The 25,816-nt window shown below is 43.2% G+C and overlaps 1 pseudogene; it reads right to left on the minus strand.

The window, feature by feature from the left end:
• Positions 1–25,816, minus strand: part of LOC111973504 (lethal(3)malignant brain tumor-like protein 4) — a 154,338-nt pseudogene that overhangs the window by 52,570 nt on the left and 75,952 nt on the right.

The raw sequence follows: 25,816 nt of genomic DNA on the forward strand, positions 1-25,816 counted from the left end.
ACTGCTATAGACCACCATCGCCCCCAGCTGTGACTGCTGGACACCATGTAATGTGAACTGATATGCCGCCTCCCATTATCTTCAGAGCTCGTGATGACTAGACGACCCTTAAACATGGAACTGGCTTTAACACCACCCCAGCCATCCTACAATCTAAGCTTGGATGCCTCTCAATCTCACACAAAATGATCAATAGAACCTACCAGGTACAACCCAAAGCCGTAAACACGGTAGGGCACCCTCACATCCTGGTTCATCCAATCCAAGCTGTGCTTAATACACATCTGCTGTGTTTCAACCAAGATCTCAGCGATCACTGCCTCATTGCCTTGCATTCTGTAATGGGCTCAAGCGCGGTTCAAATGACCTCCACTCAATCACTGTCAAAACGCCTCCTGAAAACACATGTTCAGCGGAGCAGGGCCTTTCTAATCGACCTGGCCGGGTATCCTGGTTAAGGATATTGATCTCATTTTCCGTCAAGTAGGATGCCTGGGTTATTGTTTTTTTTTTTTAATTGCCTTCCTCACCATCTTAAATAAGCAGGCCCCTGTTCAAGAAATTTAGAACCCAGGAAACAGATATAGCCCTTTGGTTCTCTCCAGACCTGACTGCCCTTAACAACACAAAAACATCCCGTATGGCGTTTTCGCATTAGCATCGAACAGTCCCCGTGATTTTTGCCAAACTTTTCAGGCGAAGCTAGAAACCAATATACACCAGAAAAAAGCCAAGGCTAGCTTTTTCAAGCAGAATTTCTCCTGCAACCACAAACTCAAAAAAGTTCATGTTATGGGACACTGTAAAGTCCATGGAGAATTAAGAGAACACCTTCCTCCCAGCCTTGCCCACTGCACTGAGACAGGAAACACGTGTCACCACCGATAAATCCACTATAATTGAGAATTTCAATAAGCATTTTTCTACCGCTGGCCATGCTTTCCACCTGGCTACCCCTACCCGCGTCAACAGCACTGCACCCCCACAGCCAAACTCGCCCAAGCCTTCCCCATTTCTCCTTCTCCCCAAATCCAGTCAGCTGATGTTCTGAAGAGCGGCCAAAATCTGGGACCCCTAACAAATCAAGCCGGGCTAAACAATCTGGACCCTTTCTTTCTAAAATTAGTCTGCCGAAAATTGTTGCCAACCCCTATTACTAGCCTTGTTATCTCCTCCTCTTTTTTAACTCTGTGTTGTTGTATGTGTCGAACTGCTTTGCTTTATCTTGGCCAGGTCGCAATTGTAAATGAGAACTTGTTCTCAACTTGCCTGCCTGGTTAAATAAAGGTGAAATAAAAATAAATATAAATAGATCCATTGTTGTATTACTTGTGAGGCACAGCTGAGTGAGCATACATTTAAATAATTTGCTTTTTATTTTACTGGGCTGATGGTACCTGCATCTGATGGTCAGTCTCAGCGGAAGGAGAGAGCAGCAGACTACCCAACTCAATAAATTGGACGCCTCTCAACATCCCTCCTCCCTCCCTTTCCACTGACACGGACCAAAAAGGGACACCGTCTTCCAGCTGATGGCGAAACTCGAGTAGCACTGCATTATTTCTGCCTCATGCACAAATTCATGTTATTACTCCTATGAACAGAGAAAGTGAAATGTTCCTCGATATTAAAAAAGACCCAAGCCGCTAATAATAACACAAGCCTACAGAGACACTTTCCTACTAATTCATTTCTGCTGCACTGCTTGTTGTAGYGCTGAGTGGAAATAGGAAGAACGTGCATTTTATGGCGTATAAAAGTGTTGAAAACAAAGTATTGACAATGCTGAGTAAGAACTTAAACAGCAGCTCTTTGCTGTATTTGTTGACAGTCTCTCTAGTCATGGTTTTAAAATCTMACAGTATCAACTTTGCTGTAGCTTTCTTTTATGCCTGCTAGTTACTGCAGAAATGGTAATCTGAGCCATCCGATTGGCTGTCGGCATAGTGCACTTCATTTCCACTCCAGGCCCACCGGGAAGGCAGAGTTTGTACCTTCAGACACATGAAATTGCAACAGTTCGCCTACCCGGCACGCAGGACAGCTGAATTGGCTGCACCTACCACCAACAGCCTGAGACTAATAGAAAAAAATTAGGAACACAAGGCTTTATCGTTAGTTTTTTTACAGAAATGTTTGGCGATCGATTAGAAATGCCTTGGAGATCGACAATCGCGATCGACTTGACCACTGGTCTAAGGAGTACTGCCAGAATGCCTCTCTTTGTTTAGTTTACGTACGATGTCACCTCCTCTTATAAACCTAGGATGGCATACATCAAAGTATTTCACCATGATATAATAAGACATCCCACTATAAAAGTACAATGGCTTTATAGCATTAACACCATTGTACCATCTTACAAACTTCTGTACATCAATGGGCAATGTTCTCTTGACAGAAAAAAACATCTGTGTCTGGTGCTGAGGTTACAGTAATGATGGGTCTGTGAATAGTGCTCATTGTGAACGTGGTACTGTCAGGCGTTTGGAAAATGCTCCCAAGGATGTACCAGACTTGGAGGTCTACAATGTTTTTTCCTGAGGTCTTGGGCTGATTGCTTTTTCCATGATGTCAAGGCAAAGAGGCACGTGAGTTTGAGACAGGTGGCCTTGGAAATACATCAACAGGATGAGAGCCTCCAATTTGAGGAAATTATGTCAATCAGAAGCTTTCCTAAAGGCCATACACCCATTTTCCTGGAATTTTCCAAGCTGTTTAAACGGCAAAAACGTCAACTTAGTGGGTAAATGTCAACGTTCTGACCCACTTGGAATTGGTGATACCGTGAATTATAAGTGGAAAATAATCTGTGTGCAAACCAACTTGTTCGGAAAGATTACTATTGTGTCATGCACAAATAAGATGTCCTATACCGACTTGCCAAACATATGTTATTTTGATTAAACAGGACATTTTGGAGTAGATTGGAAAAACGAGTATTTAATGATCCAAACCCAGGAGTGTATTAAACTTCAAGCTGTACACACATGCGTAACATAAATTGGCTATACAGTGACACTTACTGGAAAGTATTAAGACACTCCGTATTCCCACACTGCCACGGTTACTACGCCTTCATTCTAAAATGGATTAGCATACAAAAAAATCCTCAATCTACACACAATACCATAATGACAAAGCGAAAACAGGTTAAGATTTTTGGGCAAATTTTTGTAGACCCTTTGCTATGAGACTTGAAACTGAGCTCAGCGTGCATCCTGTTACCATTGATCATCTTGAGATGTTTCTTACAACTTTGGAGTCTCCTGTGTAAATTTCAATGGGATTGGAATGATTTGGAGAGGCACACAAATGTCTATATAAGGTCCCCACAGTTGACAGCGAATGTCAGAGGATAAAACCAAGCCATGAAGTCGAATGAATTTGTCCGTAGGGCTCCGAGACAGGATTGTGTCGAGGCACAGATCTGGGGAAGGGTACCAAAACATTTCTGAAGCATTGATAGTACCGCAAGAACACAGTGGCCTCACATCATTCTTAAATGGAAGAAGTTTTGAAACCACAAGACTTTTCCTAGAGCTGGCCCGCCCGGCACAAACTGAACGCAAATAAAGGAGGAAGGGCTTGGTTAGGGAGGTGACCAAGAACCCGAAAAAAAGCTCCAGAGTTCCTCTGTAGAGGTGGGAGAACCTTCCAAAGGAGAACCCTCTCTGCCAGCACTCCACCGATCAGATGGACGCACTCCTCAGTAAAAGGCAACATGAAGTCCACTCTGTCAAAGGCACCTAAAGACTCTCAGTCCATGAGAAATATGATTCTCTGGCCTGATAAATCAAGATTTGAACTCTTTGGCCTGAATGCCAAGCATCACGTCTGGAGGAAATTGCACCATCCCTATGGCAAAGCATGGTGGTGGCAGCATCATGCTGTGGAGATGTTTTTCAGTGGAAGGGACTTGGAGACTAGTCAGGATCGAGGGAAAGATAAGAGCAAAGTACAGAGAGATTGATGAAACCTGCTCCAGAGCACTCAGRACCTCAGACTGGGGCAAAGGTTCMCCATCTAACAGGACAACAACCCTAAGCACACAGCAAAGACAACGCATGAGTGTCTCTGAATGTCCTCGAGTGGCCCAGCCAGAGCCCGGTCTTGAACATCTCYGGAGAGACCTGAAAATAGCCTGTGCARTGACGCTCCCCATCCAACCTAACAGAGCTTGAGAGGATCTGCAGAGAAGAATGGGAGAAATTACCCAAATACAGGTGTGCCAAGCTTGTAGCGTCATACCCAAGAAGACTTGAGGCTGTGGTCGCTGCGAAAGTTGCTTCAACAAATTACTGAGCAAAGGCTCTGAATACTTACAGTACCAGTCAAAAGTTTGGACACACCTACTCATTCAAGGGTTTTTTCTTTATTTTTACTGTTTTCTACACTGTAGAATAATAGTGAATACATCAAAACTATGAAAAGTGTTAAATCAAAATACATTTTATATTTCAGATTCTTCAACGTACCCACCCTTTGCCTTGACGACAGCTTTGCATACTYTTGGCATTTACRTAGTGCTTATGAAGCCTTTACGTAGTGCTTATGAARCCTTTATAAGATGGACATGGTTTAAAGTGGGACAGTTTTCTCAACGAGAAAGACCTGGACCAAGGTGTCTGTGGACAAACTACAGCAACACATCGTACAGGTACACGCTTTCAAAAAGTTGCGGCTACTACAAATTCTCTCGTCTTGTCATTTAGCTGCGAAACGTCTTCTATTACATGCTCAGAGGCAGTAGAATGAATGCATGATGCCTGGCCTGAATRTATCTGGTGGAGCGATTGAGATTAGAGGGCCACATCACAGTAGCATAACTAGAAAGGACACGGCTATATACACATGATGAMATTGACTTAAAGAGGAATGTCTTTCTTAGTAAATCTATGGAGCATAACTTTTAATGCATATCCTCCAAAAGGCATARCACCTGTCTGCTCCACTTCGGAGAAGTTCCCTCATTGTCATCTCCTGTCAGACAGTGATTTAAAGGAGATTATACTGAGCCTCTGCCCTTCTTCCTGGATGACGTTACTTCTACAAGAGGATATTGACAGATCTGGAACAAGTCAGAGATCATAACTGAATCCCCAATCAAATCTATTGCAAATGTCATCTCACACAGAAAAGGACATSTTAAACCCTGCCGTTTGAGAGTAGATCATTTCTGAAAATGGTGTGAACAAGAATTGTTGGAATGGTAAACATGTAAACATGCAGCGCAAACTATTGAGAACCAATGAAACTATTTTAATTCAGACCTTCAGACTACAGTATTGCCACCTCTTCTAGTGTGGGACTTACGTCTTCAATAATAAAAGTGAGATAGTGAAAATATTTTACCTTTTGAATTGGTTACTTAATCCCAAAAGATTTTAGAGCGGCCTAACCTTAAATTCATTGTCCTGTTGAAAAACAAATGAAAGTCCCACTAAGCGCAAACCAGATGGGATGGTGTATCGCAGCAGAATGCTGTGGTAGCCATACTGGTTAAGTGTTCATGGTGGGAATGGTGGTGGTTCACCTACTCTGCGTCTCACAAAGACACGGTGGTTGGAATCAAAAAATCTCAAATTTGGACTCAGACGAAAGGACAGATATCCACCGGTCTAATGTCCATTGCTCGTGCTTATTGGCCCAAGAAAGTCTCTCATTGGTGTCCTTTAGTAGTGGTTTMTTTGCAGCAATTTGACCATGAAGGCCTGATTCATGCAGTCTCCTCTGAACAGTTGATGTTGAGCTGTGTCTGTTACTTGAACTCTGTGAAGCATTTATTTGGGCTGCAATTTCTGAGGCTGGTAACTCTAATGAACTTATCCTCTGCAGCAGAGGTAACTCTGGGTCTTCATTTCCTGTGGCGGTCCTCATGAGAGCCAGTTTCATCATAGTGCTTGATGGTTTTTGTGAATGCACTTGAAGAAACGTTCGAAGTTCTTGACATTTTCCGTATTGACTGACCTTCATGTATTAAAGTAATGGACTGTTATTTCTCTTTGCTTATTTGAGCTGTTCTTGCCATAATATGGACTTGGTCTTTTACCAAATAGGGCTKTCTTCTGTATACCACCCTACCTTGTCACAACACAACTGATTGGCTCAAACAGATTAAGGAAAGAAGTTCCACAATTTACTTTTATCAAGGCACACCTGTTAAATGAAATGCATTCCAGGTGACTACCTCATGAAGCTGGTTGAGAGAATGCCAAGTGTGCAAAGCTGTCATCAAGGCAAAGGGTGGCTACTTTGAAGAATCTCAAATATAAAATATATTTTGATTTGTTTAACACTTCTCTGGTTACTACATGATTCCATATGTTTTATTTCATAGTGTTGATGTCTTCACTATTATTCTACAATTGTAGAAAATAGTAAAATAAAGAAAAACCCTTGAATGAGTAGTTGTGTCCAAACTTGACTGTTACAGTAAATACATCATGTACAGTAGCAGCTGTGCTTTTGAATTAAGCCTGAAATCGAGGCACTAAAGGCAGTTCCCATGGAAGAAATGTCAGTCTTTCCAAGACTGGCCAGAGACAGAAATAACCTTGAGGATCAGCCAAGTTGAGCCAACACCATCCCAGAGGAATAGTTTGTTGATGTTTCATAATACGCAAATCAGCTCAAAGAGCATCAAGTTCATGACTTAAAACTCTCGAGGGGTCTCTTCGCCCCAAAATTTAAAAGTTGAGTCGACAAACATTGAACGATTAATGAGACGAAAAGAGGGCGAGGGGGTAGGACGGCCCAGGAAACTAATCAAGGATTCAATATATATTCCTTTTTTTAAATTTAATCAAACGGGTTAATGAGGGTGGTTCCTCCAATTCTGTACCTTTTGAGAAGTGTAACTTGGTAAAAAAAAAAAAACGTTTGATTTCACCTAATTTGTACACTCTGTCATAAATAGCATATGTTCAAAAAAAGTATAAAATCCCATCAAGATGTTAAATTAAAAAAATGACTATAGTAAGTGACCATTAAGTGCCAAATAAGAGCAAACGGGGCTGACCCTAACAGAGTCGATGATTTCATCTTAAATCAGCCATAAATCCTGTTGTGACAGGGGGAACGGAAGCTTCCGAGGGGCAATTGAATGCGAGCTTCATAAAAATGTTGAAATTGCTAAAACATTTCTAGCCTGTCTATCTATGGGCATCACAAAACACCAGAAAATGGWCAAAGAGTAGAACCAGCTCACCTACTTTTACACTATGGTTTGACTATTACATTTTCAATGTTTMTTTTGAAATAAATATTTAAAAAGGACTAGTTTCACCACATTAAAACAAGAGTTCAGTTCAAGTAAAAGTTTTGACCTTAAAATGAGGCACAGACGTACATGAATCATTCATCACATTAAATACATAATAAACTTCAGAAATGACTCTGTCAAAGCAACAACATAACTTGGGCTTTACAATGATGGTGAAAACTTGGAGACGTGTTGGAGCTTAAGTGGGTTAAAATCTTCCTAAAAGTCACAGAGGGACATGTCAAAATGCTAAATGAATCGGATTTATTGAATTCTCCATGTGGTCTTTATTAAAAGGTCACTTAATTTAATATAACAGGCTTTTAAAATAAAATGTKGGTGCACATTTCTACTTAACAWGTTAAAAGGGACGTAAAAGGCACTCATTCCGTGGAACGATCTATGAATCCTATAGAAAGTGACGCTGTGCATTAAAAAAAAAAGTAATTTCTATGCCTTTACCGCCCTTTCTCAAGCAGATAATGGTCAGAATAAGATAGAGAGGAGCCAAAATATCACTGCTGCATTGCTGCAGAATAAAGGCATACTGGGATTKTATTTTTACTGCATCACGAGGGAGGGATGCCAGATCAGGTAATATTGATACAGATGTCTTACATAACAAACTCCAATGTATTTCTGTAAAATACAGCCGGATCAGCCACAATGGTTATGTCAGGTAACTGTTCCTAATTTTAGGCTTAGGCACCTCTCTTTTTTATTTAACAGGAAACTTGCATAATCTTCAAGGCATGCGGTAATCTTTCACAAAGGGTTTAAACATCAGTTCCTCCTCCTAACAGGAGAACCTGTCTAGCCCTAACAACAACAGGAGAACCTGTCTAGCCCTAACAGAACCTGTCTAGCCCTAACAGAACCTGTCTAGCCCTAACAGAACCTGTCTAGCCCTAACAGAACCTGTCTAGCCCTAACAACAACAGGAGAACCTGTCTAGCCCTAACAGAACCTGTCTAGCCCTAACAACAGGAGAACCTGTCTAGCCCTAACAACAGGAGAACCTGTCTAGCCCTAACAACAACAGAACCTGTCTAGCCCTAGCCCTAACAACAGGAGAACCTGGCTAGTGTGTGCCTGGCTAGTGCGGGCTGTATGAGGGGAAAACCATTAAATATCAATCTCACTAGAATGCAGGGTTCTATAATCTGCTTGCTCTATATGATATTATTGTGCCCTCCCTCCCTCCTGCTCTCTCAGGTAACATCTGCGACAGTATGGCTCTGTAATGACAGAGCATTTGCGTTTACATGAGCTTTGGACGAGGCGGGGATGTCTCTCCCATACCACATCAGTCTGCTGACAGGAGAGGGTAAATCATAGTGGCCGAGGTAGGGATAGGGGTGAAAACACAATCTGTAGGAATCTGTAGCTATTTCATTTATGAATTTACGATTGATTAGACTTTGGCTAGAAATGTCTTGAGGTAATATTTGGTTTGACTTGAATCAATACTGCAGAAACAGTAGGGATCTGTTCTAATTTAAAATAGGTTTTGTGGGCTTAGGGAGATTGGAGGTTTAATTGAATCAATCCAGCATTACGAGTGAGTGAGTGAGTGAGTGAGTGAGTGAATGTGTGTGTGTGTGTGTGCACGTGTGTGTGTGCATGCATAAACAGATGCCTCGTATTTAGTGATGGAGGGGAAGAAAGAAAATCGATAGAGTTACACGTCGCAATTTTATTTTGGACGATATTATATTATAAAATCAATACTTTGACTCAAACTATCGATTAGTAAAAAAAAATTAAAAAAAGTCAACATTTTCTTTGCAAGGTAGCGTTAGCTAGCGCTAGTCGGCTGTACCTGCGCCGGTATTGTTCGTCTTATATCTTGTTCTCCATCGTCTTTTTATGTAGTCAGCCAACATGTTTTCAGCACTTTTATATCCCTGACTGATCAAAACGATTTTTCTCTCTGCAGCAGACATATAGTGTGCAATATGTTGGATACATATAGAATTGTGAGAATCATATCGGCACCTAAGTATCATGGGAAGTATCGTATGGTGAGGTCCCTGGCCTCCCCAGCCCTACTCGTGTCTCTGGGATCTGCACAGCATCGAAGTGCTCGGACCACACTCCAACCACAGAGACAGACTGAGCCGAGTGGAGCCAGTGTAGCCCAGGGCCAGTTCTGGATCAGTGCCCCTGCATCAACACCCTGTCAACCCCACCGACAAGAGCCCCAGGGAGCCTCGCTAAAAGCTGGGTGTCAGCGCAGGGGGCTGTATAAAAAGGCCCTGCTAGAAAGCACAGAGACCGATGTGAAGGAGACGCAGAGCAATCCCACACTGACTCAGAGAGAGGAGATGCAGGTGGTGCTATAAAATGATGCAGGTGGTGCTATAAGATGAGATGCCTAACGCTTTCATATAATATTGACAGAGGAGGAAATTGAACTGGGAGGAGACACCGATGCACAAAAGTACAATTCAAAATGGCTGCCATTTGGAAGATGTACAGTACAAATGACCAGACCTCCTATTTTCAAACAAAAATAAAAGAATATTGATTTCATTTCAAGAAATTCAGCTCAGTAATGACCTCCTCTCACTCAAAAATCCATCACCTGTCGTACATATCCTAACAACGTGGTCAACAACTACTATAGTTGACCAGAGTAACCGGTCTTATCCGAAGATGCAGAGTGGTGAAACGGTAGCCACACATTTGCGTAACCACCCTATATTCTCCCAGCACGGTAGGGAGATCGGAGGGCTTCACGCCTTTGACCTGCTGAGAGCATGGAGATATAGCAATACCATTTGCACATATTGTGTTGACCCGAACCATACAGTGCTGACTTGTAATATTCCTTTCACGTTGTCGTTTTCAGCATGGATACATAATCATGGATACATAATCAGGCCAGCTCAGTACAGCGCAGGTGGCTCAGTAGTCTAACAGGGCTCCCGAGTGGCACAGYGGTCTAAGACACTGCATCTCAGTACTAGAGGTGTCACTACAGACACCCTGGTTCGAATCCAGGCTGTATCACAACCGGCTGTGATTGGGAGTCCCATAGGGCGGTGCACAATTGGCCCAGCGTYGTCTGGGTTTGACCGGTGTAGGCCGTCATTGTAAATAAGAATTTGTTCTTAACTGACTTGCCTAGTTAAATAAAGGTTACACAAAAAAGGGCCATATGGCCTGAGGTGTAGTGTATAGTCTACCTGCTGGGTAGCCGGCCTCTCTTCCCCAGAGAAAGCAGTTTCTGTCCCTGAGCCGTGGCTGGTTCCTCCCTGGGCTCGCTTTTCACCAGGGGGTTGGCTGGGGGGCGACCTCTGAGACGAGCAGCCCCCTCATACCCCGACAGCATTGCCCTGAGAGAGTGTGGAAGGGAGAGAGAGAGAGGGTGAGTGGGCAGGGGGAGAGAGAGGATAAAAGGGAGAGAGAGATCGAGAGGGTGAGTGGGCAGGGGGAGAGAGAGGATAAAAAGGGAGAGAGATAGTGAGAGAATGATGGAGAGAGAATAGGGGGATGAACATTAGAAAGACAGCTACACAGACAGGCAGGCGGTCAGAAAATCAATAGGGACTGGAAATAGCCTTAGAGGAGATGTGGGACGTCTACATATAGTTGATTTTAATTATTTAAGATCAACATGTGTGTTTAACAGGGAGCATGAAGTTCAGGTGAGGACGCTCTCTGCTAAAGACAAGGATATGGGCTCAATTGCATACAACCACACGTTGCAGTGTTGCCATAGCATGAACAAATGTTTTTGTCAGTACTACAGTGGAATAATAACACAGAACTGTATCGGATGCTGTAAGAAGTGTCTAGACACACCCAACCGCTAGATGCCTCCGTAGTCCGTACTGAGAGGTGCATGCAGGAGTACCAATGGTCTTGCTTTTGTACTATACGCCCAGACCGAAGATACATTTCTTTTTTTTAAGAAAACATTTTCACGTACTGTAAGAGATCGATAATCACTAAAACAAATGCTGACCTTGAACATAACATCCTCATGAGTAACCACTAGTACAGCCTTCTCTTACAGAGTGTTTGGCAGGTACCACAACTTGACACCATTCCAAATCATATCACAGACACAGCATTACTTTAATTAGCTTCTCTAAACAGCCCGACAAATGACATTTTAATCTGACATTACATCCGACACATTAAAGACGCCTCGGAGTTGATAATCGAGTTTGTTTTATATTCAAACCGTTCGTCACGGCTCGGCTCCCGTTAGGCTATTAGACTTGAAAAGCTTCCTACTGTAAACTCTGGCAGGCTAGCCATCCACAGCCCGACCAGGCCTAGACGAATGGAGCAGACCCAATGCAATTGCAGAAAATCCCTCTGAGCAGCGTGTAAACTAAGCCGATCAGCGGTGCTGAGTCGGCGTTTAACCAAACGCTTCTGATTCTAAACACTTATGTATCTGCTGTGGACACGGTGGGAAAATGCAATTCACCGCCCTTAAAAACTTCTGACAGAAGTCAACAAYGTGATCTGCCTCGTCTCCGACTCCATCGTTTCAAGGAAACATTCTAACCTTGGAATTTGCAGGGAGTGGCGTGCGGTCCTCTCTTATGCCTTTTAGATAAAGCCTTAAAAATGTMATGACAGCTGCTCCTTTGCTAGATTAGAACAGCATCAGGTCCCCTCAGTGGAATGTGAAACAATGGTTAAATTACATTGGATTGCATTTAGCCAAGTCTCCCYTCCTTCCAAGGCTGTAGGCAGTTTCAATTAGAAATCTCAGTTGGGTGGCGACACCGACACAGTGTTTAAATACTGAAAATGCATCCCTTCCTCCTCCACTCGACACTTATATCTGACATGTCAGGATGGGTGAAAGCTTTCATTAGTGAGGATGGAAGGAAGAATTTTAATCCGTTTCAAACAGGGCCAGCTGGCCACCTTGACGCGTCATCACAATGACATCACACCCCCTCACCTGGTCTCCATGGGAACATCCTGGGGTGGCGTGGCTTCCTCCTGGTCATCGGCGGTGCACAGCCTCTTGGTCTTCTGGACAAAGTGCACAGGGACAAAGGTGATCTGCTTCTCGCCGCCCAGACGGTCGGGCAGCACGGCCTCCTTCTTCATGTTGATGTCAGAGTAGGGACAGCCGAAGGCACTGTGGAGAGGAGAGAAGGAGGGAGGGGTGAGAGAGAGAGAGACAGACAGAGACAGAGAGAAAAGTAGACAAAGATTGAGCCAGGAAGCGAAAGAGCGAATGAGAAAAGGGCGTCAAGCTCATGCACTTCAGTCGGCCAGCCCAGGATGCAGCAGCAGGACACGTTTGGCCCAGTCTGTCACAGCGTATTAGTCAAACCAGCCCTTCAAAATTACAATGTGGAGAAAGCCAGTGTAAAAACTGCTCAGTGTGTGGTGCTGAGTTCCAGGCCACCAGAAACAGTAAAGAGTAGAGACATATTGCTATTGTGTGGCTGTTCAAAGTATTTAATTATATGAATCTCTAGGCTTCACTGAGCTAGAGCACATTTTCTGCAGCAAATCACTACTTTAGAAATTCAGAGGCTAGCTCTGTCTGTCTGAGRATTCAACTCCTTTCCCCGCTCTCTTCCTCTCCCTCCTGCTCCCCMCTCTTCCTCTCCCCTCCCTCCCATACTTATTTTAGTTCAGTGAATTCCACTTTAGACCGTGACTCAAGCGGCAACAACGTTCCACAAAACAGCAAGAAGACAAACCTTGAAATAAACATGGAAAATACATTACAAACCACAATGAAGAGGCCAAAAAACATGAAGAAATGAGCGAATGCAGCAAATGAAGTATTACATGGAGTGAAAGATAAAGAGAGAGAGAGATATACAGAGAGAGAGAGATATACAGAGAGAGAGAGAGAGAGAGAGAGAGAGAGAGACAGAGATAGATAGAGAGAGAGAGAGAGAGCGCAAAGCTCTTCAATGTTTTTCCATTGATATTTGTCTAATAGCTCAGGATTTTTGGAAAAGCCACCCTGAGGGTTCTGATACTAATTAGCTTGATACTGTGTCATTGACAGGAGAGAACTGAGACACTCTTTATTTTGGGGGGACTTAACGTATTCACATCTGGGGATGGAACTCCATCTGGCTGGCTGCCTGGGAAGGTGACGCTGTTCTCGTAACACACACACACGGACCCCATGACTGACTAAGAGAACATTGGTGATGAAAGACTGAGTAATACCTCAAATATACTGCCCTTTATAAACAGAGTAGCACACCCTTGTGTAGCACACTCTTACCTTTCCACACAGACTTGAGGGGACCTGCAGCCCAGTCTGCAGAATTCTTTCAAGTTGAGGCTGTACTTATCTTTTAAAGGGATACTTCGGGATTTGGGCATTTTTATGTCTCTTCGTCCAGAATGAAGAAAGTTAGAGGTAGTTTCGCGAGCCAATGCTAACTAGCGTTAGTGCAATGACTGAAAGTCTATGGTATCTGCTGGMAATAGTTAGCAATTGCGCTAACGCTAGTAAACAACCTCCAAACTGCAGGCAGAGACATATGACATCCATGAGTTAATCTCTGGGGAAGTAGACAAGGGGCCTCATTGCCAAAATCCTGAAGTATCCCTTTAAGGCCTYGGCTAACAGTGGGAGAGTATAGATTTACAGATACAGCTGACAACTCTCACATTCTGATGGCTGAAAAGCTGGCCAACCGTGACCGCCAAAGTACAGTAACGAGTGGAAGAGGGGTCACCATAAGTGTCACAGCAAGCAACTGAAGCAAGTCACTGGGGTGAGGGCCAACTGCTCTCGTTTGTTTCCCTGCATTATTATTTTCAAGGCAGGGCATCCCCAAAGCAACATCCAGGCATGCTTTGACATGACAACTGTCAACCAAGTGGCCAACCTCTGTCAGCTAGGGGGCCAACAGAGCTAAGTGGTYGGCCGTACCGCCTATATAAAATGGTAGAGGAAACACTGGTACATACAGCTAGTTTCAGAGCATAGGAGTGAGAGGTCAGAAGAAAAAGAGGAGTTCCTCTAACACCATCACACAGTCTTCACGCTCCACGACAATCCATAAGCTCCCTTTACGCATCTCAAGTCTGGCCATGAATTTGACGAAATTCCACTGGAAACAGGAGTAGATAAGCAGACTTGCGAGCGAGAGAAAGCACTCTGTTGTAAGGACACTGGGATAAATCTAAAAAATGTTGGACCGAGAAAGATACACAACAACCAAATCTGTTTTTGTTATTTACGTACTTACAGATATAGTAATTAATCAAGTTATTATGTGTTTACTGCTGAGCTGCTAACACAATGTGTTTCTCCTCACACACACACACACACACACACAGGTATCTGCTGCCATAACTTCACACACAACTCTCCCCCTCTTCCGCCTTGGGACCAACTAAACCGTAGCGCGGACCAAGGAGAAACACAGTTATGTAAATTTTTGATAAGGGTATTGGAACTGAGCCTTCTGCAGACTGGAGACTTTAAGCCCGGGACGAGACAATTTATGTTGACTCCCGCTGTGGAAATCCACAATGCTTGTGTTCATTAAATTGGAATGATGCATGATGGGACAGCAGAACCACTAGCAACTGAAGCAGGAGGAGCTCAGAAATAGACTGCAGCAGCAGTAGTGAGCTTTGAGGAGAAGGGTCTGTCACCATACTCTGTGTCCTTTCCTCCAATGCAGATAAGAGATAAGATCAATTTGAGGAAAGGGTCGTGCTGGATTGTTCTGAAATTCAGGAAAGAGCTAAAGCGGGCCCTTCCCAATCACGTTATCTCAAGGTGATCTCGATGGAAAATCGACATGACTGGTTTTTGTGCGGGGTCATGAGCTGACTAAGGTCAAAATGTTAAATAACCAATATAATGTATAAAACGCTCAAAGGTCCCTCAACGCATACAAGTTTTATTATTATAATTTTTTTCTTCCAAGTAAATGCACCATTTTATAAATATTCACGTGGGGTAATGCGATTGCATAACTGCTCGCTCAAACAGTACATGAACTCCGACTACCTCATCACGTAATCTCCGAGCTAATACCAAACTTCACACCAGGATAACATTACCTCTTCACCGATAACGGCTCGGGAAAGAAAAATAACACTTTTCATCAAAATGATTAAGGCTGCTTGAGCGTACTGCTGTGCTGGGGTATTAAATACAGTAGCTTCCATATACTGCAGAAATGACGGAATACACTTCTATGGGARTGAGTGTCTTGWTTACTTTTTTTTTTTTATCATGAAGACAATAGGGAGAAAACTACTCTGAAGAGAACCTCAACCTTTGAGAGAAACATATTTAAGTCTGTCATAACAAAAGAAGCGATTACATTTCTACTTCATTTTAATGCATGCATATATGGAATGCAAATGAGTTGCTAATGAGGTCGGGTTCGAGACAGGTTCACTAAAACGTGGTGGATWAAAAAAAATCTGCAGCAGCAGGGCTTATACGTAGAATGGTACTGCGGATGAGGAGTCGGTCAGGAGCCATTGTAATCATTGGTCTTTCAGGAGGATCCCACTAGTGGAGAGGACCGGGGAGAGAAGAATATGCATGGTCTCTCATTACATTCAGCGTTGATTACATCCTTGGAAAAGGTGTGGTACAAAAATAGCAGAGGGCGAGTTGAATCCTCAGACAGATGCTCAAGGGGGAGAGAGAGAGCGCGCGAGAGAGAGAAAGAAAAAGAAAGATTGCGAGAGAAAGAAATAAAGAGAATGAGATCGAGAGAGAAAGACAGCGAGAGAGAAAGAGAGAGATGCTCAGGGAGAGAGACACAGAGAGAAGGGTAGGCTACAGGGTGGAGAGGAATCCTCAGACAGATGCTCAGGGAGAGAGACAGCGAGAGAGACAGCGAGGAGGGAAGGCTACAGGGTGGAGAGGAATCCTCAGACAGATGCTCAGGGAGAGAGACAGCGAGAGAGACAGCGAGGAGGGAAGGCTCCAGGGTGGAGAGGAATCCTCAGACAGATGCTCAGGGAGAGAGACAGCGAGGAGGGAAGGCTACAGGGTTGGCTTCATCAGGCTTCATCAGCCCTCTTTCTCCCCTTTGTGGAGGCATTCCTCCAACCTCACTGTTGTTGCATGGAGCCAACCAACCGGTAGCTTATCTATTATCCAATGACAACGGCATCCAAGTCTCACCTTGCCAACCCCAGCTGCTGGTGGATAATACCTTCATTTGAGGTATTATCCCTTCCTAATCTGGATCAATGGAACAAACAGCAAATTGAGCAAAAATAAGTGATGCCCCTAAACAATGGTGACATTCTATCAGGAAAGCCAAGCTGGGCATAGGTCTGGCCCAAACCATCCTTAGCTATTACCAGAAAGGATTTGATAGGTATAAGCAATATGCTGAACGTCCTTCCAAGCCTATCAGGGGTTCGATACTGCAACCAAAACAGTTGCATTTCTGGTTCACAATAGCATTATTTTAAATTTTTACCATCATGATTTATTTAAGCAGTAAAATGTACCAACCAAAATAAACCAACTTTCTGAAGAGGCAAATACGGCCCAGGAATGCCCCTGTCGGTGTGTGTCAGGACTCAGACAGGAGAGGTTTTGGGAAACTCTGGGCCAGTCAATCATCCCCGTCAGTGGGCAGCTTAGGCCAGTGAAAAAATATTGTAATAATGCTATTTTCAATCTTGGCCAGTGGTCATCAACCGGTTGATCGCACAACTCTGTAAAAAAACAACAACTATAAAGCCTTGCGTTCCTATTTTATTTTATTCATCTCGTGCTGCTGGTGGTAGGTGCACCCGTTTCAGCTGCCCTGCTTGCTAAGTAGATGAATTGTTCCCATTCTGAAGGTACAAACCCACCTTCCCGGCGGTCCCAGAAAGCAAATCAAGTGCTCAATTGGAGGTGTACCTGTGGATGCATTTCAAGGCCTACCTTCAAACTCAGTGCCTCTTTGCTTGACATCATGTGAAAATCCAAAGAAATCCGCCAAGACCTCAGAAAAACAATTGTAGACCTCCACAAGTCTGGTTCATCCTTGGGAGCAATTTCCAAACGCCTGAAGGTACCACGTTCATCTGTACAAACAATAGTACGTAAGTATAAATACCATGGGACCACGTAGCCGTCATATCGCTTAGGAAGGAGACACATTCTATCTCCTAAAGATGAACGTACTTTGGTGCGAAAAGTGCAAATCAATTCCAGAATAACAGCAAAGGACCTTGTGAAGATGCTGGAGGAAACAGGTACAAAGGTATCTATATCCACAGTAAAATGAGTCCTATAAATCGACAAAACCTGAAAGGCCGCTCAGCAAGGAAGAAGCCACTGCTCTAAAACCTCCATAAAAAAGATAGACTACGGTTTGCGCATGGGGACAAAGATCGTACTTTTTGGAGAAATGTSCTCTGGTCTGATGAAACAAAAATAGAACTGTTTGGCCATAATGACCATTATGATAGGAGGAAAAAGGGGGATGCTTGCAAGCCGAAGAACACCATCGCAACACTCAAATTWATCCCAGCCCCAAGAAAATGGTCCCCTGACGTGGTTTAGTTTAGAGTTATTAGTCAGGGTCACAGATGTAGTTGCGGAGTACAGTGAAATTCTTAAGGTACGAGCTCCAGTGCAGGTCAAGAGGAGTGAATGGGACAATAATATATACAGACATATTTACAACTGTAAATAAGCTTTATTGTGGACTTAAAACATCAAATTTTGTTTGTTTTTCTATTAAAAAAAGTGATTGAGAGCAAAAACCTTAAAACTGGGGGAAATCAGTCCTTCTCCCCCGTGATATCGTTTTGGTATTATTTTAACAGTCTATTTTCTTTGCTGTTCCAGTAACTATATCTAAATCAATGTAAGAACACAAGGGCATGCTAATTTAAAAGATGGCTAGTTATTATTTGCCTGTTTCTTCATGAAATGCAGGCACATTACAGGACATAGGCAAGGCCATTATCAATTATAAAAAAATATATATTTTAGGCGACCAAATCATGTGCTGGTGCCACAAACTGAAACTGAAGTTGGTAACACCAATGCCACCAGTGTAAAAAGTCAGTGTAGAACCCTGCTTTCAGAGAGCAAGGTGGAGCTAATAACACATTGTTCAATCCTTTCAGATCTCCATCAAGTACTTTGGAGATTGAGGTTGTTACTGGACCGGACCGGACCAGACAGTGTTGTCATCAACGGTTGTCTTACCTGTGGTGTCCTGTGTATTTGGCCCCTTTGATGTGGCCCACGCCCCTGCAGCCCGGGGTGGGACACACTCCCTGGGTCACCGAGCTCTTAAGGTCAGAAGATCCTGCGTGTGCTGCATGGGGACGAAAACAAAACCAACAATCACAAGCCTTGCTTCATTTGAGGATAATGCTCCATTTTTTGGGGGTGTTTGGTGTTTTCTTAGGATCCCCATTAGCTGTTGTRAAAGCAGCAGCTACTCTTTCTAGGGTCCAGACAAAACATGACAACATTAATAAACAAGACACAGCTCAAGGACAGAACGACATAGTGTACATTTAAAAAACGGCACACGTAGCCTAAATATCAATACATACACACAAACTATCCAGGTCAAATAGGGGAGAGGCGTTGTGAGGTGTTGCTTTATCTGTTTTTTGAAACCAGGTCTGCTGTTYATTTGAGCAATATGAAATGGAAGGGAGTTTGATGCAATAATGGCTCTATAYAATACTGTACGCTTTCTTGAATTTGTTCTGGATTTAGGGACTGTGAAAAGACCCCTGGTGGTATGTCTGGTTGGGTAAGTGTGAAAATGTCATATCTGTGCGTAAGTTGGAATTTAACACGTCATGTTTCTTATATTAAAGAAGAAGTGATTACAATGAAGAGCAAGATGTGCCGTACTGTTCTGGGCCAGCTCCAGCTTCACTAGGTCTTTCTTTGCAGCACTTGACCACATGACTTGACAATAATCAAGATAAGACAAAACTAGAGCCTGCAGGACTTGCTTAGTGGAGTGTGGTGCCAAAAAAGCAGAACATCTCTTTTCTTCGGACAGACCTCTCCCCATCTTTACAACCATTGAATCTATACGTTTTGACCATGACAGTTTACAAATCACCAAGTAATTTAGTCTCATCTTGTTCAACAGCAACCCCATTCATTACCAGATTCAGCTGAGGTATAGCATTTAGGGAATGATTTGTACCAAATACAATGCTCTTAGTTTTAGAGATGTTCAGSACCAGTTTATTACTGGCCACCCATTCCAAAACTGACTGCAACTCCTTGTCAAGGCTTTCAGTGACTTCATTAGCTGTGGATGCTGACAGGTATATGTTTGAATCATCAGCATACATGGACACACAGGCTTTGTTTAATGCCAGTGGCCTGTCATTGGTAAAAATAGAAAAGAGGGATGAGAGCGCTACCCTGCAGTACACCACACTTTACATGATTGACATTAGAGAAGCTTCCATTAAAGAAAACCCTTTGAGTTATATTAGATAGATAGCTCTGAATCCACGATATGGCAGAAGTTGAAAAGCCATAACACATAAGTTCTCAACAACAGGTTATGGTCAATAATATCAAAGGCTGCACTGAAATCTAACAGTACCGCTCCCACAATCTTCTTATTAACAATTTCTTTCAACCAATCATCAGTCATTTGTGTCTCTGCAGTACATACTGACTGCCCTTCTCTATAAGCATGCTGAAAGTCTGTTGTCAATTTGTTTACAGAGAAATAGCATTGTATTTGGTAAAACACCATTATATCCAACAGTTTGCTTTGGCTTTAGAGTCAGCTACCATCTTCAGTAGCTTTCCATCTAAGTTGTCAATGCCAGGAGGTKTGTCATTATTGATCAATAACAATAATCATTCCACCTCTCCCACACCAACTTTACAAAATTCTAACTTACAATGCTTTTTTTTYTYYWYMWYWWWWTTTTTTWWRYRYRWRWMYRMKRKSKCWCWSTKYWYWKTKKKSRYWTYYYSYSYMWRWKTKYSCMYWTTKYSMMWRWRRWRWWMWYWWWAAWAWWWTKYRMSAYMWMAWRKKKTTGTGATGAATAAGCCATCTGATTCAATGAAAGATGGAGTTTAAATGTGTCTTTCTGCCCATAATTTCATTTAAAAGTACTTCAAAGTTTTTTTCCATAATTCTTTCTATCATTGATCTTGGCTTCATAATACAGTTTCATTGTTTGATTTAGCCAATAGGCAAGTAGTAGGTTAATGTGTGTCAACAACTGCAGTCAGTGGTATACATATATACATCTAACCCATGCGTGATGAGTAACTAAAATTGAATTACAATGAATGGAAAAGGCCTTAGAGGGTTAACTGGGGTAGACCAATACAAAGCCCTTAAGGCTTTGCTTATGTGGAAGATTTCCAAAATGAAGAGATTAAGACCTCTAGAGCGACATCCAAAATGTATTTTGCCATAATACRTCACCCACCAAACTTCTACGACAAACCAAAATAAGATCTATGGTATTCAAGTCAGGTTTATGACCTGTATTGCTGTTGCCAAGATGAAACAACTTTTTTCTCCCCGACATACTCATGCACACCAGACACATTTCATTGGTCGTCCCAGACGTGTTTACCAAAAGGGGGAACTGAAGTGATTTGTTACAGTCTCTGAAGGAGACGAGTCCTCCACTTGGAATAAGATTATTTCTAAACTTTCATTTATTATTATTTATTTATTTATTATTTAAATTATTTAAATTTCTAAGCAGCCATTTATATTTTACCCCTAAAAACAAAATTGGTCAGCGGGTAAAACGTCAAGAAAAACTAATCACGGCCAACGTTGAAAGAGAAAAACAGATGGCATTCTTCGAAGGTCAAGACATTTTCAAGGTCAAGACATTTCATGCACTGTGGCAACCTGTCAATCACAACGAAGGACTACTTGGAAATGAATACAGGTTTGTTTTTGGGCTGTATATGAAGATTTAGAGCGCACTACAAATCCCTGTGCCATAGAAAATACTTTGCACCATTCTATCAGCTGTGCTCTAATGTCAGTGAGATTGACCTCTGAAAGGGACAGGATCAATACATGGGCTATGGAATGGCCCTTGAGAGGAATGGAGTCTACTGGTTTGTGTGTAGGTGAGGGTGTTGGGAGGTGGAACGGTTAGTGAAGAGCACACACTCGTAGATGTGTGCACACACAGAGAGACACACACACACAGAGAGACACACAAACACAAAGAGAAAAACACAAGCTCATGCATGCACTGACGTGCACACACACACACACACACAAAGGGGTTGTGAACTCACAGAGGGGGGGTTCCAGGGGGTGACCTGTCCGGGCACACCAGCCCACAGGGTGAAGGTCCGGCAGGTCAGAGTCCACCCAGAAGTCAAACTTCTCGTGCCAGCCATCAAAACGGATCTGATTGATACAGAGAGAGAGTGGAGAGAGAGAGAGAGAGTGAAGAGAGAGAGATACACACACACACAGAGAAAGAGACAGACACACAGACACCGAGAGAAAGAGAGAAATAGAAACAAGAAACAACATTAGTATATCATTGTTCTTCATAAAGTGTGCTGTGATGTGTAAAATTTTATTTGTACTGAATAAACGTTAAATATTTAAAGACCGTAGTAAACAAACATTTTAGGACACCAAGTTTAATGATCATAGAGCTGGTTCAAAATACAGTACCTGCTCCTAGTAGAGGACTCTTTGAAACTACAATGGAATGCATGACATTAAATACGGTGTGTAAGATCTGATTATTTTAGTTTTATTTAACCTTTATTTGAACAGGGAAGACATAGTGACATAGGTCTCTTTTACAAAATAAAAACTCCCAGAAATGTTCAATATGCACAAAAAACGTATTTCTCTCAAATKTTGGGCACAAATTAGTTTACATCCCTGTTAGTGAGCATTTCTCCTTTGCCAAGATAATCCAGCCACCTGACAGGTGTGGCATATCAAGAAGCTGATTAAACAGCATGATCATTACACAGGTGAACCTTGTGCTGCGGACAATAAAAGGCCCCTTTAAAATGTGCAATTTGTCTCWAGTTGAGGGAGCGTGCAATTGGCATGCTGACTGAAGGAATGTCCACCGAAGCTGTTGCCAGAGAATTTAATGTTCTCTACCATAAGACACCTCCAACATCCTTTTAGAGAATTACGTCCAGCCGGCCTCACAACCGCAGACCACAAGTAAAAACGCCAGTCCAGGACCTCCACATCCGGCTTCTTCACCTGCAGGAYCGTCTGAGACCAGCCACCCGGACAGCTGATGAAACTGAGGAGTATTTATGTCTGTATTCTGATTGGCTGGGCCTTGCTCCCCAGTTGGTGGGCAGGTCTCTCAAGTGGGTGGGCCTATGACCTCCCATGGCCGCACCTTTAATTGACTGATTTCCTTATACGAAATCACCACAAATCAGTCGGTTACATTTCTCCACAAGTAAGTCCCCAATCAATAGTTTACATTGCCAGAACGGCACAAGAACATCCAGATGAAACTTATTTTGTTCCAGCAATACGGTGCATTAAAACTAAAAGCAGATCTGCCTAGGTCGGTGGAGACCCTAGGAACCTGAAGAGTTAACCAATCATGTGAACGGGTTAGGCAACTCAGGTGCCTGTACTTCAAACAGCAAAGTTAGATAAGACTGAAGTTTATGTAGTAGGGCCTTGATTACACCTCCTTATTTCAAGATGCATGAATTATACATCATGCTACTTAAAGCTAATCAATGAATCTTCCTCATTAGCTGGCAAGGGTTCTCATAGTGCTACATTCAGTGCAATATTAAAGTTACCACCAAAATCCTAATCTATACTAACACCACCACCGCTTCGACCGATGCCTCTCAAAACGCGCCGTGTTTTTAGATTTCTGTTTCCAAATCTATTAAAACCATAAGGACTTGTCAGCTGACAAGCTGCAGCTCATAGGTGCAGCTCATAACCATGGATCAGTGGTGCTATAGTACTGACAAGCAGCAGCTCATAGGTTCAGTGGTGCTACAGTACTGACAAGCAGCAGCTCATAGATTCAGTGGTGCTATAGTACTGACAAGCTGCAGCTCATAGGTTCAGTGGTGCTATAGTACTGACAAGCAGCAGTTCATAGATTCAGTGGTGCTATAGTACTGACAAGCTGCAGCTCATAGATTAGTAGAGCTATAGTACTGACAGCAGCAGTTCTAACCATGGATCAGTGTGCATAGTACTGACAAGCAGCAGCTCATAGGTTTCAGTGGTGCTATAGTACTGACAGCCAGCAGCTCAATAGAGTTCAGTGTGCTATAGTACTGACAAGCTGCAGCTCATAGATTCAGTGGAGCTATAGTACTGACAAGCAGCAGCATAACCATGGATCAGTGGTGCTATAGTACTGATCAAGCTGCAGCTCATAGATTCAGTGGGCTATAGTACTGACAAGCTGCAGCTCATAGATTCAGTGGAGCTATAGTACTGACAAGCAGCAGTTAACCATGGATCAGTGGTGCTATAGTACTGACAAGCTGCAGCTCATAGATTCAGTGGAGCTATAGTACTGACAAGCTGCAGCTCATAGGTTCAGTGGTGCTATAGTACTGACAAGCAGCAGCTCATAACCATGGTGCAGTGGCTATAGTACTGACAAGCTAGCAGCTCATAGGTTCAGTGGAGCTATAGTACTGACAAGCTGCAGCTCATAGGATACAGTGGTGCTGATAGTACTGACAAGCTGCAGTCAATAAGATTCAGTGGAGCTATAGTACTGACAAGCTGCAGCTCATAGGATCAGTGGTGCTATAGTACTGACAAGCTGCAAGCTCATAGTTCAGTGGGCTATAGTACTGACAAGCTGCAGCTCATAGGTTCAGTGGTGCTATAGTACTGACAAGCAGGCAGCTCATAACATGTGCAGTGGAGCTATAGTACTGACAAGCTGCAGCTCATAGGTTCAGTGAGCTATAGTACTGACAAGCTGCAGCTCATAGATCAGTGGTGGCTAATAGTACTGACAAGCGGCAGCTCATAACATGTGCAGTGGAGCTATAGTACTGACAAGCTGCAGCTCATAGGTTCAGTGAGCTATAGTCACTGGACAAGCTGCAGCTCATAGGATCAGTGGTGCTATAGTACTGACAAGCAGCAGCTCATAACCATGGTGCAGTGGAGCTATAGTACTGACAAGCAGCAACTCATAGTTCAGTGGTGCTATAGTACTGACAAGCAGCAGTTCATAACCATGGATCAGTGGTGCTATAGTACTGACAAGCTGCAGCTCATAGATTCAGTGGAGCTATAGTACTGACAAGCTGCAGCTCATAGGATCAGTGGTGCTATAGTACTGACAAGCTGCAGCTCATAGGATCAGTGGTGCTATAGTACTGACAAGCTGCAGCTCATAACCATGGTGCAGTGGAGCTATAGTACTGACAAGCTGCAGCTCATAGGTTCAGTGGAGCTATAGTACTGACAAGCTGCAGCTCATAGGATCAGTGGTGCTATAGTACTGACAAGCTGCGACTCATAGATTCAGTGGAGCTATAGTACTGACAAGCTGCAGCTCATAGGATCAGTGGTGCTATAGTACTGACAAGCTGCAGCTCATAGGTTCAGTGGAGCTATAGTACTGACAAGCTGCAGCTCATAGGTTCAGTGGTGCTATAGTACTGACAAGCAGCAGCTCATAACCATGGTGCAGTGGAGCTATAGTACTGACAAGCTGCAGCTCATAGGTTCAGTGGAGCTATAGTACTGACAAGCTGCAGCTCATAGGATCAGTGGTGCTATAGTACTGACAAGCAGCAGCTCATAACCATGGTGCAGTGGAGCTATAGTACTGACAAGCTGCAGCTCATAGGTTCAGTGGAGCTATAGTACTGACAAGCTGCAGCTCATAGGATCAGTGGTGCTATAGTACTGACAAGCAGCAGCTCATAACCATGGTGCAGTGGAGCTATAGTACTGACAAGCAGCAACTCATAGGTTCAGTGGTGCTATAGTACTGACAAGCAGCAGTTCATAACCATGGATCAGTGGTGCTTAGTACTGACAAGCTGCAGCTCATAGATTCAGTGGAGCTATAGTACTGACAAGCTGCAGCTCATAGGATCAGTGGTGCTATAGTACTGACAAGCTGCAGCTCATAGGATCAGTGGTGCTATAGTACTGACAAGCTGCAGCTCATAGGATCAGTGGTGCTATAGTACTGACAAGCTGCAGCTCATAGGTTCAGTGGTGCTATAGTACTGACAAGCACAGCTCATAGATTCAGTGGTGCTATAGTACTGACAAGCTGCAGCTCATACCATGGATTCAGTGGTTGCTAGAACGACTGCAGCTCATAGGTTCAGTAGGTTATATAGCTATGAAGCTGCAGCTACATAGGTTCGATGGTGCTCATTGTACTGACAACAGCAGCTCATATTCAGTGGTGCATATGACTGACAAGCAGCAGCTCATAACCATGGCTCAGTAGTGCTATGTGTTCCACCAGGGTATTTAGCAGGCTTGACCCCTGTGTGTGTGTCCCTAGAGTAGCTACACAAATAAATCTGTGTATGTCTTATGTAGCACTAACAACTAACGGATTGCCGAGAGGGTTCCTGTGAAGACGGATGCCGAGAGGGTTCCTGTGCAA

Source organism: Salvelinus sp. IW2-2015, linkage group LG14 (assembly GCF_002910315.2).
Source record: "Salvelinus sp. IW2-2015 linkage group LG14, ASM291031v2, whole genome shotgun sequence".
Classification (NCBI taxonomy): Eukaryota; Metazoa; Chordata; class Actinopteri; order Salmoniformes; family Salmonidae; genus Salvelinus; species Salvelinus sp. IW2-2015.